Below are 16,350 nucleotides of genomic sequence, written 5' to 3'. Positions count from 1 at the left end.
AGCCATGCACTGATGCATCTGTTTTGAAAAATATACACTTCTTGTCTTACAGATGTTTGCAGTTACTTCCCAACCTTTAAGTTACGCTCATGAAATGACTCTGAAGTAGGTAAACAATGTAACTTCTTTGAACAAAAAACTCCCGTTGCCCCATGAAATCGTGAAGAAAAAATACACACAAAAATCTAAAAATACGAGGATAAAAGGAGAGAGGCTGGAAGCTTTAGACTATTTCTAACCTACTTGTTTGTTTTTAAGGAATCTGTAAGTAAATGATTCTGATTCCATCAACTGAGAGAAAATAAAGCTGCCTGTTTATAGGACATGCAATTTTATTCTTTCTACTAGTCAACCATGAAATTTAGAATTCTACAATGGTAGGTTTATACTACAGTTCCATGTGTGGCTTTCAGTATTTTATCCTGAGTTTCTTTTAATTCAACATTTACTAGCTATATTTAACATCACCTTATTTTTAGTTAATTACTTGATAAATAAGGGAAATGGTGAAAAGTTCAAAACAATTCAGAAGACAACATTGAACCAGTTGAGGAATAAGTTCAAACTTCAGAAGCAAAACGACAAACCCATAAAACAAAAGGAATTTGATATATTTGTTTTGGCAAAGAAAAGGGATATTCTATATTTTTCCGGTAAGATAAAAGTCATCACCTTAAATTTACGCAGGGAAGATTAGGTTAGACTTCTAGAGAAACTGGTCTTAAATGTTGTGAGAAGTAGAACGGTAGTCTACGGAGGAATTAAAGACTGGAGTAGATGCTCATCTTGGAGGACGGAGGAGACAGATATCCAAAATGGAGTGCACCTCCAAGAAGAAGGGTGGAATGCGGGTCATGATTTCTGAAGATCAGTTCCTTCCAGCCCTAAGGACCGGCAATTTGTCTACCATTTAGTAAACAGCCTTTACTCAGTGGGAGTGGCCTAGTGCTTTAAAAGAATGTGCACATCTCTCCTGGTCCTCGCTCATCAGTGTATACAGACCTCGAGAATATCTGGTGCTGTCTTAATGCCAAATGCCCTCACTTAAGTGGCACAGCCCGTGTTCTGTTAGAGGCAGGGTAGGAGAGGCACCATTTCTCTTTAGCAACCAGCTTTAAAAACAAAAAAAATTGCCCAAGCTCATCCCAAACTTTTCAATAGCTTGTCAAAATAAGGGACAGTGGCAGCATACAACATAACAAAATGCAAACACCAAACCCAGTCCTTTCGAGAAAACGCCTTGGCATTCCCTACGTGGTTCAATCACGCTGCTCATTAAACAAGTCATTTTAATACTCACTGTCAGCCCAGTCTTCCAGGTGCCAGGATTTCCTTTTGAAGAGAGAAGGGACTCTGTGGGCCAGCTTTGCAGAAAGGTAAACATTGGGAAACCAGGACAGGGTTTTCTTGTGGTTAAGATCTGGCATCTTCGAAATTTAGAGACCCTCCTCCCCTCTTTTTTTTGGTTTAAAATATTTTTGAAATTTATTTTATTTTAATTTTTCAGTTTGCACAGGCATGAGTTGCTGTGAAACATACCTCAAGTGTCTTTTAAAAATTAAAACAGAGTTGATTTGTAGTGTCAGTGATTCCTGCTAATCAAAATCACTGACAATTCTTCAGGAAGGAAGAGGGACGGTTTAGCTCTCTCACTAGAGAGCATTGCTTCATTTTTCTGTTTTGATCTAAATCTGAATGTTTTCCTGCAGATAATTCTCTTGCATTTTTTAAAGGACAGAAACAAGGAATAAAATTCTCAGAAAATAAATGTTTATTTGGACACACAGATTCCTATGCCCGGCCCCAGACAAATGAGTGGTGCTCCAGGTCCCTCTGCTGGCCCAGCTCAGTGGGAGCTTCTCCCATAAGTACCGGTTCAGAGACTTCTGCCTCTAAATTAAAACTTCCAAAACAGAATGTTCTGTTTATTCTTTTCCTACAGCCAAGAGCCATCAGTGGAATGCAGGGAGTGGCAAGTGTGGACACCATTTATGACAAGAAAAACAAGCGGCTGCCCGATGAGGATTTCTCTGAGTTGTGTCTCTGACTCTGAAGCCAATGCATATTTCAAGTCGTGTCCCGTTTTCTGACTGTGTTTTTTGCAATTGTCTTTTAAAACTTAGAAATGACTTTTATGAATTAGAAAATCTATAGGAATCTTCTTGTCTTTAAATTCAAATATTTCTTAAAAAACCAGAGAAACAAAAGAAAAGACACAGAAATTTAACAAAATAGTAAATTTCCCAGAATCTCACCTGCTATCAAGAAGTCATATAAGTATAGTTTTGTGATCAGCAGATTGATTCTTTTAAACTGGAGGATCATGTTATGACATTCTGGTGTTCTTTTTCTTTGAAAATACAATTATTCTATGTTTAAAAAGTATCCGGGCCAGATTGGTGGTGCAGCGGTTAAGAGTGCATGTTCAGCTTCGGCAGCCCGGGGGTCACCAGCTCGGATCCTGGGTGCAGACATGGCATCACATGGCAAGCCATGCTGTGGTAGGTGTCCCACATATAAAGTAGAGGAAGATGGGCATAGATGTTAGCTCAGAGCCGGTCTTCCTCAGAAAAAAGAGGAGGATTGGCAGATGTTAGCTCAGGGCTAATCTTCCTGGGGGGAGGAGGGGAGTATCTGTAGTTAAATGATAAACACATTCAAGAAAACACTCATTCTTTTTAAATTGTCATTATGAGGGCCTTCATATACACCCATGAATTAACGTCAGAAAAGGGTGGTATTATTTTCTGATGCTAATTGCTAGGTTTGTGTGTGTGTGTGTGTGTGTGTGAGGAAGATTGTCACTGAGCTAACGTCTGTGGCAATCTTCCTCTATTTTTTTGTATGGAGAATGCCTCCACAGCATGGCTTGATGAGCAGTGCATAGTCCACATCTGGGATCCGAACCCGCAAACCCCGGGCCACCAAAGCAGAGCCTGCAAACTTAACCACTATGCCACCAGGCCAGCCCCTCACCATGATATTTTTAATTACAAAAAAAGAAAAGATAAAATTAGATAAAGAATCCCACAACTAGAAGGACCTGCAACTAAGATATACAACTATGTACAGGGGGGTTTGGGAAGATAAAGCAGAAAAAAAAAATGAGATAAAGAAAATAATCATGAGTTCAGTTGATTCAAAAGAGTCAGGGCAAATAATGTTTGAACAGTGATTAATTGGTCTAAAGCTATCACGTTAAAGCAAAAAGCAAATAAGATTCCAGAGAAAATCATGACAGAGAGAGAGAGAGACAGAGACACACAAATAAAGAGAGACAGAGAGAGGAGAGAAAATGAGAGATGACAAAGAAAATGAGCACTTCATATAGCTGATGGGACCCTCAATTTTCCAAAAGTGATAATTGATTTTTAAAGATGATTTTTAAAGATATACATCCTAATAGTTAATAGACTAACAATAGAGGGATATCATTATGGAATATCTGAAACCATTTATGTAGAAATCCACCACCTACAGCTTCAGAATCTTCCATCAAGAGAAACTCACAGGAGAGGCAACACTATCAGCAGGCTATCTTTCTCATCAATGCTGGCCCGTGTGTAGGTCTGATAACCTTTGTTTTAGACACATAGGTTGAATAAATATTTCGATTACTAGACCTCTACTATGTTTACAGTGATTTTAACTTTTTCATAATGGAGATGCCTGAGTATTTTTAGTTGAGACTTTTTCCTCTAACAAAAGCATATATGGCAATTTAAAATGAGTTAAAATTCATTGTATTTTGAGGATTCTGTGGCTGGAGAAATTAAGAACACTAGGTTTACTTCCAAACTTATGGATAATCAAAAGCATGCAGAGGTGCTTCTAAAGAGTGAGACCCCAGCCCCCCCCCCCCCCCATGCCACACGTCAGATCTACTGAATCAGAATCTTGAGGAGAGGTCCCTGGAATCTTATTTGTTTATTTAATATTATGCCTCTGGGTTGGGAAACCACTGCTCCAGGATGTTGCAAAATAAAGAGAGACGTTAAAGGATTTGAATAAAACACTCACCCAACATCTGGGCAGTTCCCAGCAAGCACAAAGACCAGGGGACCTGAGGCCACGCTATGGTCTACAAGTGCCAGGCACAAATGTCTGTTCTCCATATGCAGATACACATGTGGTTTAGTACACTTTCAAGGTAGGTAAATCACAAATTCATAATTTAATATGTTCTACCGTATTCTCATTATACAGAGTGATGCATTTAAATTACCAGTCTTTGTTTCTCAATTTTTAAAATTTGGTTGCTGGGAAAATAAATCCATCCATGTGTATTGTAGCCGGAGCTGTAACATAAAAGAACAATGTTGCCACCTAGTGGTCAATTGGAGACATTAAAGAATCAGAAGGACTCGTGAAATGACAAGTAGAAGGAAATGAACTCTAAGGAAAGAAGATAAATAAATTTCAATAGAGAAGACTTCTATTATTGAAAGAGTTCCTCTAAAGTACAGGTTACGACCACCAGGCCCTCTGAACCCTCATGTCAGCTTCTAGTCCTAGAATCACAAGTCACGGTCAGTTGACAGCAGAGTTGTGTTTCATTTAGCTTTTTAAAAAATAACATTGTAAATTTGCTTGCGTATTTTTGTAGGTTCACAGGTGAAATTTAACATGAGGAATCTCTCAAACCATCAGTGACACCATCCTTCACAACTGTAGCAGGCCTATTGGTTTCCTCCAATCACTCAGACTGCCTGAATCAATAAGATCTTTTTTTCTTTTCCTTAGTGAGGAAGAGTGGCCTTGAGCTAACATCTGTGACAGTCTCCTTCTGTTTTGTATGTGGGACGCTGCCATGGCATGGCTTGACAAGTGGTGTGTAGGTCCATGCCCGGGATCCGAACCTGCAATCCCCAGGCCGCAGAAGCAGAGCACACAAACTTAACCACTGTGCCACTGGCCAGGCTCCCATAAGTTCTTCAAAAGGGAGATTCTACAGCCATTCTCCCCTCTGACATCTTAGGCGAGGCGACACTCCTTCTAGAGATATTTCCTCTAGAAGCCTTCCTCGACTGAACCTTCCCGTGTTGGAAGCATTCCATGGTGCAAAGGAGCTGACCTCCAAGTCATTTGCATGAGGGAGACTTTCACCTCCTCACATGTGTGTACACTCGTCCAGAGAAGTTAGTGCACATATGCTCAGAAAGGGCATCAAAGAAAAGGCAGTCTTAGGTCTTTTAATTTAAATATTTGGTTTGGTCTAAGTGATCTCAATTAGGTCATATTTCTTAAGTTTAATGTTACTCTAACTTAATTTTTTGATTTCTGAGAGTTACAAGATGAGTTTGAGAGCAGCCATGGTACATGTGTTCAAAGGTGAAGGGCATCACACTGTCTTTCAAGGAGCTGTAAGCTAGTCTGTCTTGCACATGGAAACGGGGTCCCCTAAGAGAGGATGGACAGGACTCTCCTGCAGGAGAGCTCCTGAATGAGCTGCTTAGAGGGAGATCTGGCTCACTTCTGATGTGACCTGTTCCTTGCTCTTCTCACTGAATGGAACACACTTCCATCTTTACCTGAATCAAAGGCATTCTTACTCAAGATGCCCTTCTTCTTGATTGATTGAGGCATCTGTATTTGTTATCCAGGCCCTTAAAAATGAAAAGGTGCCTGACCCAGTGGGCATGGGACAGTGCTCCCTGTTCCGACATGTGCACACAAAGGAAGCCCTGCCCAGAGAGAGTGCACAGGTCACTCCGAGAAAGGCAGCAGAGAACGCCAGGTTAACAGCAGTCTTCTGGATGATACCGCAAACTCTCGGCTGATGAGGCCTTCGATACAGAGTTTATGGAGTAATTACTTGAAAGAAAGAGAAAGAAAGGGTTTACTATATGTCAGATGTTATTCTTTGCTCTTTAGATAAATTAACTCATTTAATCCTTAAAACAACCTAGGAGATAGGTACTTGTATTACTCCCATTTTGCAGATGAGAAATTTAAGGCATAGAAGAGTTGAGCCACTTGTCCAAGGCTATTCGGCAGGCAATCACAGGAATGTCATTTGCTTCCAGGCAGTCTGTCTCCAGAATCCATGCTTTTAATTCCTGTATGCAACTGCCTTGCTCTATGGAACTTCAGCCCTTTTCAAAGAATTAGAACTCAACAAAGCACAAGTAAGATTATATGGAACACAATAAATTTTCCTGGATTAAAGGCTCTGTGGGATCTGCAGTCCCTCTGGCTCCTCATCAAGAACGCTAGTCCTCGTCAGACAGTCCCGTACTGGATAAGTCATAAAAGAGATTAGGCTGTGTCTGGGCCAAGACTCACAGCCAGCACATGATGTAGGTGATCAAAAATCATTCTATTCCAAATTTTCGAAACTGCATTTTAAAATTACTTTCTTGCATCGATTTATCATACTTCCTTTGTGTCATTCTTGAAATTATAACATTGCAGCAGAAGGAAAAATATAGGCTTCTTCGGGCTTTTGATAGTTTGGCCATCAAATATAGATAGATACACACATACATGTTTATTCTCTAAATGATATTGAGCACCTACTCTGCAAGGTGTTTACTTGATGCTGTTGGGGATGGGAAGATAAATGACAAGTCATTGCAACCAAGATGCTCACAGCCAGTAAAAAAAAAAAAAAACACATGTAAAAATAACTGTGATAGTACAATGACATAAGTGATTCTTTCTAAATGAGAGGCACAGAGCCATGGTGCCTGTGAATCCTGTAATTCTCTGTGGACCAGAACTAGTCTACAGCTTGACCACAATGGATAAACAGCATTTCTGGAACACATGATTCACTGATTCTTAAAAAGCACGCTAGATCTTAGTTTAAAATTCTCTAAGCAACTGCAGAATGGTAGAGAGGCACAAAGGATGCAGCCAGAGGATAGAATCATGTGCAGGAGACAAGACCAAGATGAAGCATCCAAGAAGAGGAACCGAAATGTGCTCATTAGCTCTACCATTAAGCCATGGCTCTGACATCATTCCAGTAACAGGAGGAGTTTACAGAATATTCAGAAGATGGCCACAATTTCTTCTAACTTCATTCTCATCTATAGTACCTTATAAAAATTGTCTAGAGTGCCCCTTAGTTTTTCACCCACTCATGAAGAAATTACTGCATGTTTCCCCTCTCCAGAGCAGTTATTGAACACTGTTAGCCACCCAGCCCCTCTCTCCGTCTTACATGCTGCCTCCACCTACTCCCTGTCCCACCATTGAGGGTCTTCTCTCACTTTCTAACTGCTATTTGCTTCTATGCCAGTTAGGGTCCCATAAAGATACTCAGGTTAGGTTAGGTTAAAGCACTCGGGGGACTTCACAAAGCACACATTCTCGTAGGGCTTAAAATAAAGGCAAAACTATGGTGCACCAAGAGAAAGAGAGCGCACATAAGCATTGGGAGTCTGAGCGATTTCCAGGCGAAAGGCTCCAGGATTCTTCTTCTTTGCTTAAGGAGTTGCTTGGTCTCCAGATTAAACCACTGAAATTTGTGCTATGAATCTTGGTTTCCCAAGACCTCCAGGCAGAAGTTCCCAGTAGTCTTTTATTCCCCCGGTCAGGTTAACCAAGCCAGGCTAATTGGTTACACCAGGTGAAAGCCGTCAGCGAACAATCTAGCCCTGGGTTTCACCAGGGGAGTTTCAGACTGTAAACAGTGCGTCATAAATCATTAGTTAGCTGGTTAGTTAGCCCACTGACCTTAAATTGGCCGGGAGTCAAAGCCAGACATCCAGCCATCTGTGGAAATAAGCATAGAGCTGCTCCAGTCCAGCTGTAAAATAACTCTACAACACAGGTGCTTTGCAAGCGAAAGAAACTGATTCTGATGAACCTAAGAAAGGGGAATGGACTTGGAGTGGTCTCACAAGGAAGGCGAGGGAACTGCTCTTGAGAACAGGCACGTAACAAGGTAGTTCTTAATGTCACGGTAGTTAACAGGAATGACAAGGTGCTGCCAGCACCTGATGAAGTTCCAACTGAGTTTTCAGTCCCTTTGTTTGTCTATTCAAAATTCACATTGACGGTGAAGGGACTAAACCTGGGTCTAAGACAATAGCATAAATTCGTTCTTTACGAAAATACTGTTCTTTTCTGCTTCCCTCTTCCTGCAGCCTACCCTCCATCTGTCAGCAGCAGCACACATCTATTGTCATTTTAGAAAAATTTATATCCTAGCTGACATGAAAAAGAAAACAAAAAAAAAATAGCTGGTGGTTTAAAAATAGTTTTCCTTATTAGAAAACTTATATATGCCCATTATAGAAAATTTGGAAAGTAAAGAAAATTATAAGGACAACAATTAAAACCCATAACCTCACCACATAGAGGTAGAGTCCTATAAACATTTCGTTATATTTCCTTCTAGGTTTTATGTTATTGTATTTCTGTCTGTGCATTTGTATAGTAATATAAACATTGATCTGTGCCTATATTGTCTCATAATTTAGACCTTTTAGTCTATTTAGGGTGTGGGGGATTTTTTGCCTCCTTTTTTAACTTTGTTTTACAGTGAACATTTTATAGTCACTACATTTTATTTAGATTTAAAATTTTTCCCCATGTATAGATATTTTTAAGAAATGTGTAATTTTAGTAGCTTTTAAAGAACCGTATACAATAACTGTAGCTAAAAAACTGTGGAGGGAAAAATCAACGCCATGACCTAAGGTAACCCTGGAAGAGGGTGCCCGTCAGTGGGAGCGGTTGGAAGTCAGCCCTGGAGCTGGCTAGGATGAGGCCAAGAGGGCAAGAGCCAGAAGAAATCAAATGATTTAGCAAGAGGGGGAAAAAATTCTCCCAGAGTCTAGGAACTGCCCAGCCTGTCCCTTCTGAGAAAGAAAACACTATTAATAACAGAACGCTAGGTTCTGGCATCAATTTAACTTGTATCTTAGTCCTCCCCCACTTTCTTGCCTCCACCCCCCACTCCACCCAGAACTGCTATATTTTCTGGTATCTCCATACCCTTCCCAGACCAGCTACAAGTCCACTTAGACCTGTGGGAGCTCAGCTGGGGCCACTGTGACACACAGACTTGTGGAGGCGTCTCTTGAGGGAGGAACCAATGAGGGAGCTTCAAGGATGTGACTTGCCATTATAATGAGCACGACCTTCTCCTCTCAGATCCCTGTTGAGGCCTGTGACTCCTCCAGAAATGAACATGTGAAAACTGCAGAACATGAGCATTTGATTTTTTTTTTTTTGGCTATAGTAAAATGATAACAGTGGGAATACTTTTTGCTTCCTGTCATTTTGTACCTCTCTTAGTTTTTAGTGCTGCTTGACCCCTGACTCATTGATATTTGAGATGGATAAATCACAGAACATTTTCTTGAAAAGTTTGAAGAAATAAAATTGTGAAATTTGACTTTTAAAAAAGTGTCCCATATAAACTTTATCAAATAAGCAAATATTATTTGATCATCACAAAAAGGGGAAAACATTCTAAGATTTTTACAAGATTCAAGCTCAACTTGACTGAAAGTTATATTTAAGAATTGACACAGTATATTCCTACAAAAATTCCATGGTCTCTTAATTTTCCAGTGGAAATTATGAAGCTACTTTTGTTTGTTAACAAGATAAGTTCTAGGCCCAAACATGAATTAGACTTGATATTGTAAATCAAGCAACTATGATATGTGAGTCAAAGGCATCTCCCACCAAAGCAGCACCACAAATGTGCAATGTCTAGATCCTGGGGGTAAACTCCTGGTTAATAATAGCATAGAAGGATCACGAATTTATTCACACTATAATCATGTGAAAAAAATATAGATTTCACTTCCCCCTATTACTGAGTCTCTCTCTCTCATAGGCCTCCACCTGCTGGATAATGAGAGAAAAATACCTTCATCAACTTAGTCTAGCACAAAACTTAAAATACCCCTTAAGTAAATGCTCCAAGTCTTTAGGTCTAGTTCAGTTTCTCAGATGTCATCCTAGATCATCTCTGGTTTTATCAGCAAGGAGTGTGGCTTATATCATCATATGGCGGCAGAGGAGACAGGTGGTCCATGGAACCAGGCAACATTGTCTGGATCCTCACAGACCCCTTAGATACAGCGACTTGTTCAGGCTGGATTTAAACACTGGCTTATCATGAGTTCATCTCTTGGCTTCCTGCCAGCATCTGCTGTTGAAAGGCTGCAGTTTTTCCAGGCTTCATGTTTGGGATTCTGTGGAGCTCCCTCACATTCTAGGCTCCAATTTGCCTTGCACAAGTGCTGCAGGCCCATCAGAGTCTCTGCCTCATCTCCCACCTGCCCTTGGCCACTCTGCTCTGGGGTCATCTTCTCATCTTTGTCCCGCTGCAGCTCCATGGCCTATTCACTGGCTCCCCTTGGAGGCCAGTGGGGCTTTCTGAGCCCCATTCACACCCCAGAAGAGCCAAGGGGACGGCTACAGATTGAGTGTTTGTGTCCCACCCCCAAAATCATTTTCTGAAATCTTCACTCCCAAGGTGACGATGTTAGGAGGTGGGGGCCTTTAGGAGGTGATTAGTCCATTAAGATGGAGCCTTCATGAGTGAGATTAGTGCCCTTATACGAAAGGGTCCAGCCTGACCATGAATGAGCATCAGTGAGGAAGCAAGTTCTCACCAGATACCAGATCTGCTGGCACCATGATCTTGGACTTCCCATCCTCCAGAACTGTGAGAAATAAATATTGTTTATAAGCCACTCAATTCATGGTATTTTTATTATAGCAGCCTAAACAGCTACAGCAGGGACCTGGAAAAGATAAGCCTGATCTTCCTGCCCAGCCCTGCCCTACACTGAATCTCCTCGGTTGTGCCATACCCCTCCCCACCCGCAGTGTTGACGTTGTTGGTCCATATGAAAACTCCTTGCAGAGTTCCAAAGTGGGCAAATGATTCTCGTCCTTAAACCTCATACCTCTCCTCCCTCAGCACCTAATCTGAAAGAGGAAAAATGAGGACATACGTGTCTCACGGAGCCTCTCTCATTTCCCCTCCTTCTAACAATCTCCTGGTAAGAGGAGGGTTGGGCCAGGATTCCCTTATGAAAACTCCACAAACTGGCCAGCCAGTCCTGCCTCTTGAAATTTTAGAGAAGCTTGGTTATTAGAAATTCCTCAGTCTTACTCCCCATAGCCTGGATTTCAAAACCTTTGGTTTGCCAAAGAAGTTAAGAAAATCAGCCTTGAGATTCAAGCCTCTCTAGCCAATGGTTCTTGATGAAGGTAGCACCACCTGCTAGGGGGCATTTGGGAAAGTTGTGGTGTTATTTTTGGCTGTTACAAAAGTTGGGGAGCTGGAGGTTCTTGGCAGTTAGTCGATGGGGGCCAAAGATGATCAACATCTTGTAATCAAGGAGGCAGTCCCATAATGAAAAACCATTCTAGCCAAAGTTTTTCTAGGTGAAAAATCTGTTTATAATTGTTTGAGCTTAAAACCCAGTTCTCACAAAGTATTTCTGCATGGTTTAAATATAAACCATATATTTAGTTTAAATAAATCAGTATAAAATTGCCAGTCATGCAACCAACAAATAAGTGAGGGAAGATCACTCTTCCCCATGTTTAAAATATTACCAAGAGGTTTTCACTGTTTCAAAAAGTCACTGTGAGCAGTACTCCTTGTTGCATCCAAGTCAAACTGCCGTCAGTCTGCATGGTGAGCTGTCATACTCAGGCTGATCACAGAGGCACAAGCATTCAACAAGCCACCAGTATTATGCCTTCTGGTGCAGGCGTACCCAAGCATCATATAGAAATGCAAATTACTTCACTTTCAGTCAACTTCCTTCATTTCTCCTTTATATTTCAATTAGAGCACTACACTGATATTTAAAGAATATAGCAGACAGTTAATATTAACTCTAAAATTTCATTTGAAGATAGTAAAGGGAGAATGAAAACTGTTTGTTATATAAAGAGGGTTGGGGTCAGATAAGATGAAGGGCCTCTGTTCTAGGCAGCCCCCATTTCCCCCTCTCCATCATGAGCATTTACTGTGTGCCAGGAACTAAATGTTTTCCATACTTGCTCTCCTTTACTCTTCTCAACCATTCTGTGAGGTAGGCATTACCATCCCCATTCTATAGATGATGGAACTGAACCTTAGAGAATCTAAGTAAACCAATAAGTGGAAAAGCAGGGAACCAAATTCAAGTCCATCTGGCTGCAAGGCCTGGCATCTTAACCATTCCACATATTTAACTAATGTAAAAAAAAATGAAAAAAGATCGCCTTTTGTAAATTTTACTTACTACCATATTTCTATTTACCTAGTTTAATAATCCGTTCATTGAAAATATTTTGGTGAATAAGCACAAAATCATCCAATAACCCACAATAAAAGACTTATAGCCTGGGCCAGCCCTGTGGCCACACTTCGCTTTGGAGGCCCAGGTTCACAGGTTCAGATCCTGGGCGCAGACCTACACGATTCATCAGCCATGATGTGGCACAACCCATATACAAAATAGGGGAAGATTGGCACAGATGTTAGCTCAGGGTGAATCTTCCTCAGCAAAAAAAAAAGAAAGACTTATAGACCATTTTGGTATGGTAAAGCATTTCATTTTCAATATATTAATTGTAAGTATATCAACTTCTCATAATGTATATCTTCTGGGTCATCTAGTAAACTACAATATTGTCCTATCTGTTAACTAAGAATTCAAGAGGATAGAAAGAATTAAAAATTTATATATGTTTATCAGGCAATTAAAAGGAGCAGCAGCCAAGAACGAGAATCTTCTGTTTTAACAAACCCTCTGCGGACTCCTTTATGAACTAATTATGTTACCAACTGCTTCACTTAGCATATCTCTGTGCTATTATAACTTCCTCAATGGTTTGTGTGGGAAAACTACTAATCCTTACAAGGTAAGTTATTAGCTAATAATTTTATAATGCAATATTACTCTAGAGTCTTTCATCTAAGAAACCCAAAGCACTTTAGCAACCTTAGTCCTGTCCCTTAATTATACAAAATGACAATGAGGACATTTCTACCCTCACTGTCACCTGAAAGGAGTCAGCTGGTAGAGCCCCTAAAAAGTACTCACCCAGTTTCAGAGAAGGGTTTTTCTCAGAAGTCGTCTTGCACTAGGTCAACAAAGAAGCTCAGCTGATAAGAAGAAAGACAAGGGCGATAGCTATTTATGGGATGCCTAGGATGGCTATATGCCCATCGCTTTATGTCCATTATTTCATTAAAACCTCATGGCAACCTGTGAGTTAGCTATTATTACCCTCATTGTACAGATGAAAAAAATAAGGGCTCCAAGAGGCTCGAAGTGGCCAAGAGCACCCAACAACCGAGTGTACAAGCTGGGATGTGAGCCCAGCTGGGCTTCATTATGCTGGCTCCTACTCAACTTCACACGTGCGGGCATCTGAGGCTCTTGCAGGAATCCACAGATCTTTAACCCCACCACGGATATCATGTCATAGGAGAGCTTTGAGAGGCTTTGGATTAAACCTCCAGCTAAGTTTTACTTATACCTAGGGTGTCTAATCTCTGGGGAACATTCTCAACTGCCTCTAAGAGATTAGAATTTAGCTGGAATTTGGCCAACCGACATGCCACTTCAGTGATGGGAATGTTTTTTGGGAAATCCAACAGTGACAGGAAAGCTTGAGTACACTCTTTAATAAAACGCAAAGTGACTGAGCAGGAAATTCCCAGAACTGTTGTCCCCACCTTCCAGCATTCTATTTTTGGTGCTGCGGTTAGGTTGTTCTCATGTCCTAGGAGCGTCATATCATTGCCGAGAAACTCTTTCTTCAAAGGCATCTATGACTTCCGTATTCTCATCACCTTCTTAATTTGTTCTGTGATAGAACTTGGCAAAGGTAAATTGAAAATAAAAAGGTCAATATAAAAGCAGCAGCCACTGGGTGTCACTGATTTACCACTTGAATATACCTCATCCCACATTTCTATAGAAGGAGAAAACCTGGCCTTTTTCCAGGAATATTTTGAAACCGCTCATGTTCTTGGGTCCTAGAGATAAACACAGAAGAGTTTAAAATGTGAATCTTGTGACTTTGAGAAGTATAAAGATAATTATTCTTTGGTGTTCTGTTATAAATTATTCATAACTGTAATAATATTCCCATTTTAAAGATGAATACACTGAAGCAGAGCAAGCTAACATCAAGGATGGCAGAAAACATATTCCTGAACTTTATTTTTTAAATCAAGACTCCAATGTTTTATTTTTATTTTAAGACAATTCTGAAAAGCCAGGGACATAGTACCAGCACTTTTTCCTTCTTCCTACCTCCCAATTCTGTATCTAAGAAGAGAACAAAGAAATCACATCAGAACATGTGAGAATTTCAGTATTCAGATTGTGTCCCAAACCCCTAAAACGTGATGTTAGGAGCTATCATTTATCATATGTCTATTCTCAGCCCAGGGCACTCATAGCAGTATCCAATTTAATCCTCACCACAAAACAGTATGTAAGTTATCATTTTCTCCGAATGAAAAAACCTGGGAATCAGAGAGCATAAGTAACTTGCACAACATCACAAAAGAGGCAAGATGAAGACTTTAGACTTAAATCCATAATTTTGGCCCCCAAAGCCATGCTCATTCTGCTGTACCACACTGTGTCTCTATAGAAATGCTGTCTTTACTTTGGACACATTCCTTTCAAAACCATTTGTGCCAAACCTTTAGTTAACCAAATAGTAGGTGATAAAAATATGAAATCCAAGACAATCGTGGTTTTTGTGTTTTAGGATCATTTCCCAGGTAATTCCATTTGCTGAGGGAATCAACTACAGTCTCTCATCCCACAAAGATTAGAAATTTCCCCCCAAACTCCTCAGGGTGACATTCTGGCCTAGGATTTAGTTTTTCCGGATCTTCCGCTGTCTAAGAGGCCGACTCTTATCTCTTTCCATAGTGGATGTGTTCCTGCTCTCATTTTTGGCTTAAAAATACCCATCCATCTGGCGAAATGTAATCCTTATTTAGGCTGAAGAGTGGTGGAGAGCTTTGGATTTATTTGTTTGTCTTCCCAAAAGGTGCAGCAACAGCCCAGCAAATCTATAAACTCGTAAGCTTCCTGATTCTTCCTTGCCAACATGATTTAGCTCAGAGCCGGAGGCTTTCTCTCAGGGAGATAAGATAGTGTGTCTACATTGCCATTAGCTCCTGCCAAGTTCCTGCTCTACAAAGAGGCCATCTGTCTAGCTGGTGGCCTTCTGACTCCTCGCCTTCCTTCCTGCATCACACCTTGATTGTGGAGCTTCCCTTCCTTTAACTCAACGTCTAAACACTACGACTCCTTCTTTGCTTTCCACTTTCTCACTCCAGACGCTTGGGTTTCTTTTCAGGCCGGATTTCGGTGGTAACTCTTCTACTGACCCCATGTAGTCTGGCAAGTGATCTCACTATTTCATATTTTACAAAAGATTCAGTTTCTAAAGTACAACTCCCTATCCCTTTTCATTCTTCACTTTAAGGAAAATGTAGTATTTTTCTTGTCACATTCAGCAAATCTCAGATATCTCAGAGATGAAAGGAATCTCTTTTTCCTCTCCTCTCCCCTTAGTCATTACTTCTTCTCCTGCTCCTTTCAACATGATTTTTTTGGGTAATAACATCAAAATACATGTGGAAAACTTACACAAAACTCAAGCTTCCTCTCTCGGTGACCATTTCCAAAACAGAGATGAAATAAATGTACAATAGATGAAATCGAGTTGAAACTTGGTTCTCTTTTCTTTATTAAAAATAATACTGCAAAATTTTATCTTAAAAACTAGACTTTTTATAGTAAAAAAACCTCCACAAATAATATGTATTTTTTAATATGGGCCTCTCTGCTACCCATAGGAACCCTGTTGTTGGTTGTGGTACAGGTGTGATGATCAGGAAGTGTGGAAAAGGATTTTGACATACTTGTGACATATCACACACTAGATCATCTGTATAAATGCAGAGAAGCATTAAGACTCTTTTTGCCTGAAATTTTAAATAGAAGCATTCCCTATCTTGTTCTGCTTTCAGATCACCGAGCCTTGCCTAAACACCTGTTGGCCCCCTGCCTCCGCCACCACCATCACATAATCTTCACTTAATTAACCTTTGCAAAGCACTGTCCTTACTTCAGACTGAGATACTCTATTCTATTTGTCACTTCATTCCTCCAGCACACATGGACTAAGTGACCACTCTTTTCCAGGCACTGATTTCACAATTTGACTTCTGTATGATGCCTCACCTTCTTCAGCCACTGCTTCCGATAGCGCCACTAGTTAAGGAACTAGTCCAAAGTCACATAACCAAGAATGGGTAGAGAATGGCTTCAAAGCAAAACTGAAGCTCTGAACCAACAAGTGACGCCAGCTCTGAGGTTTAATCACATTTATGCT

General features: G+C 40.5%; 2 long non-coding RNA genes across 7 annotated transcripts in view; both read right to left on the bottom strand.

Moving 5' to 3' along the window:
• LOC111772542 (uncharacterized) overlaps window positions 1-16,350 on the bottom strand; it is a 217,885-nt gene that overhangs the window by 98,526 nt on the left and 103,009 nt on the right. The window lies entirely within an intron of this gene.
• Window positions 14,124-16,339, bottom strand: LOC138923299 (uncharacterized). Its single transcript, XR_011436762.1, has 2 exons — window positions 16,200-16,339; window positions 14,124-14,258 (listed from the first exon to the last, which is right to left on the bottom strand). It is a non-coding gene; the product is annotated as an uncharacterized lncRNA (long non-coding RNA).

The sequence above is a fragment of the Equus caballus genome, chromosome 2 (genome assembly GCF_041296265.1).
Source record: "Equus caballus isolate H_3958 breed thoroughbred chromosome 2, TB-T2T, whole genome shotgun sequence".
Classification (NCBI taxonomy): Eukaryota; Metazoa; Chordata; class Mammalia; order Perissodactyla; family Equidae; genus Equus; species Equus caballus.
This window is presented reverse-complemented; position numbering and strand designations above follow the sequence as displayed.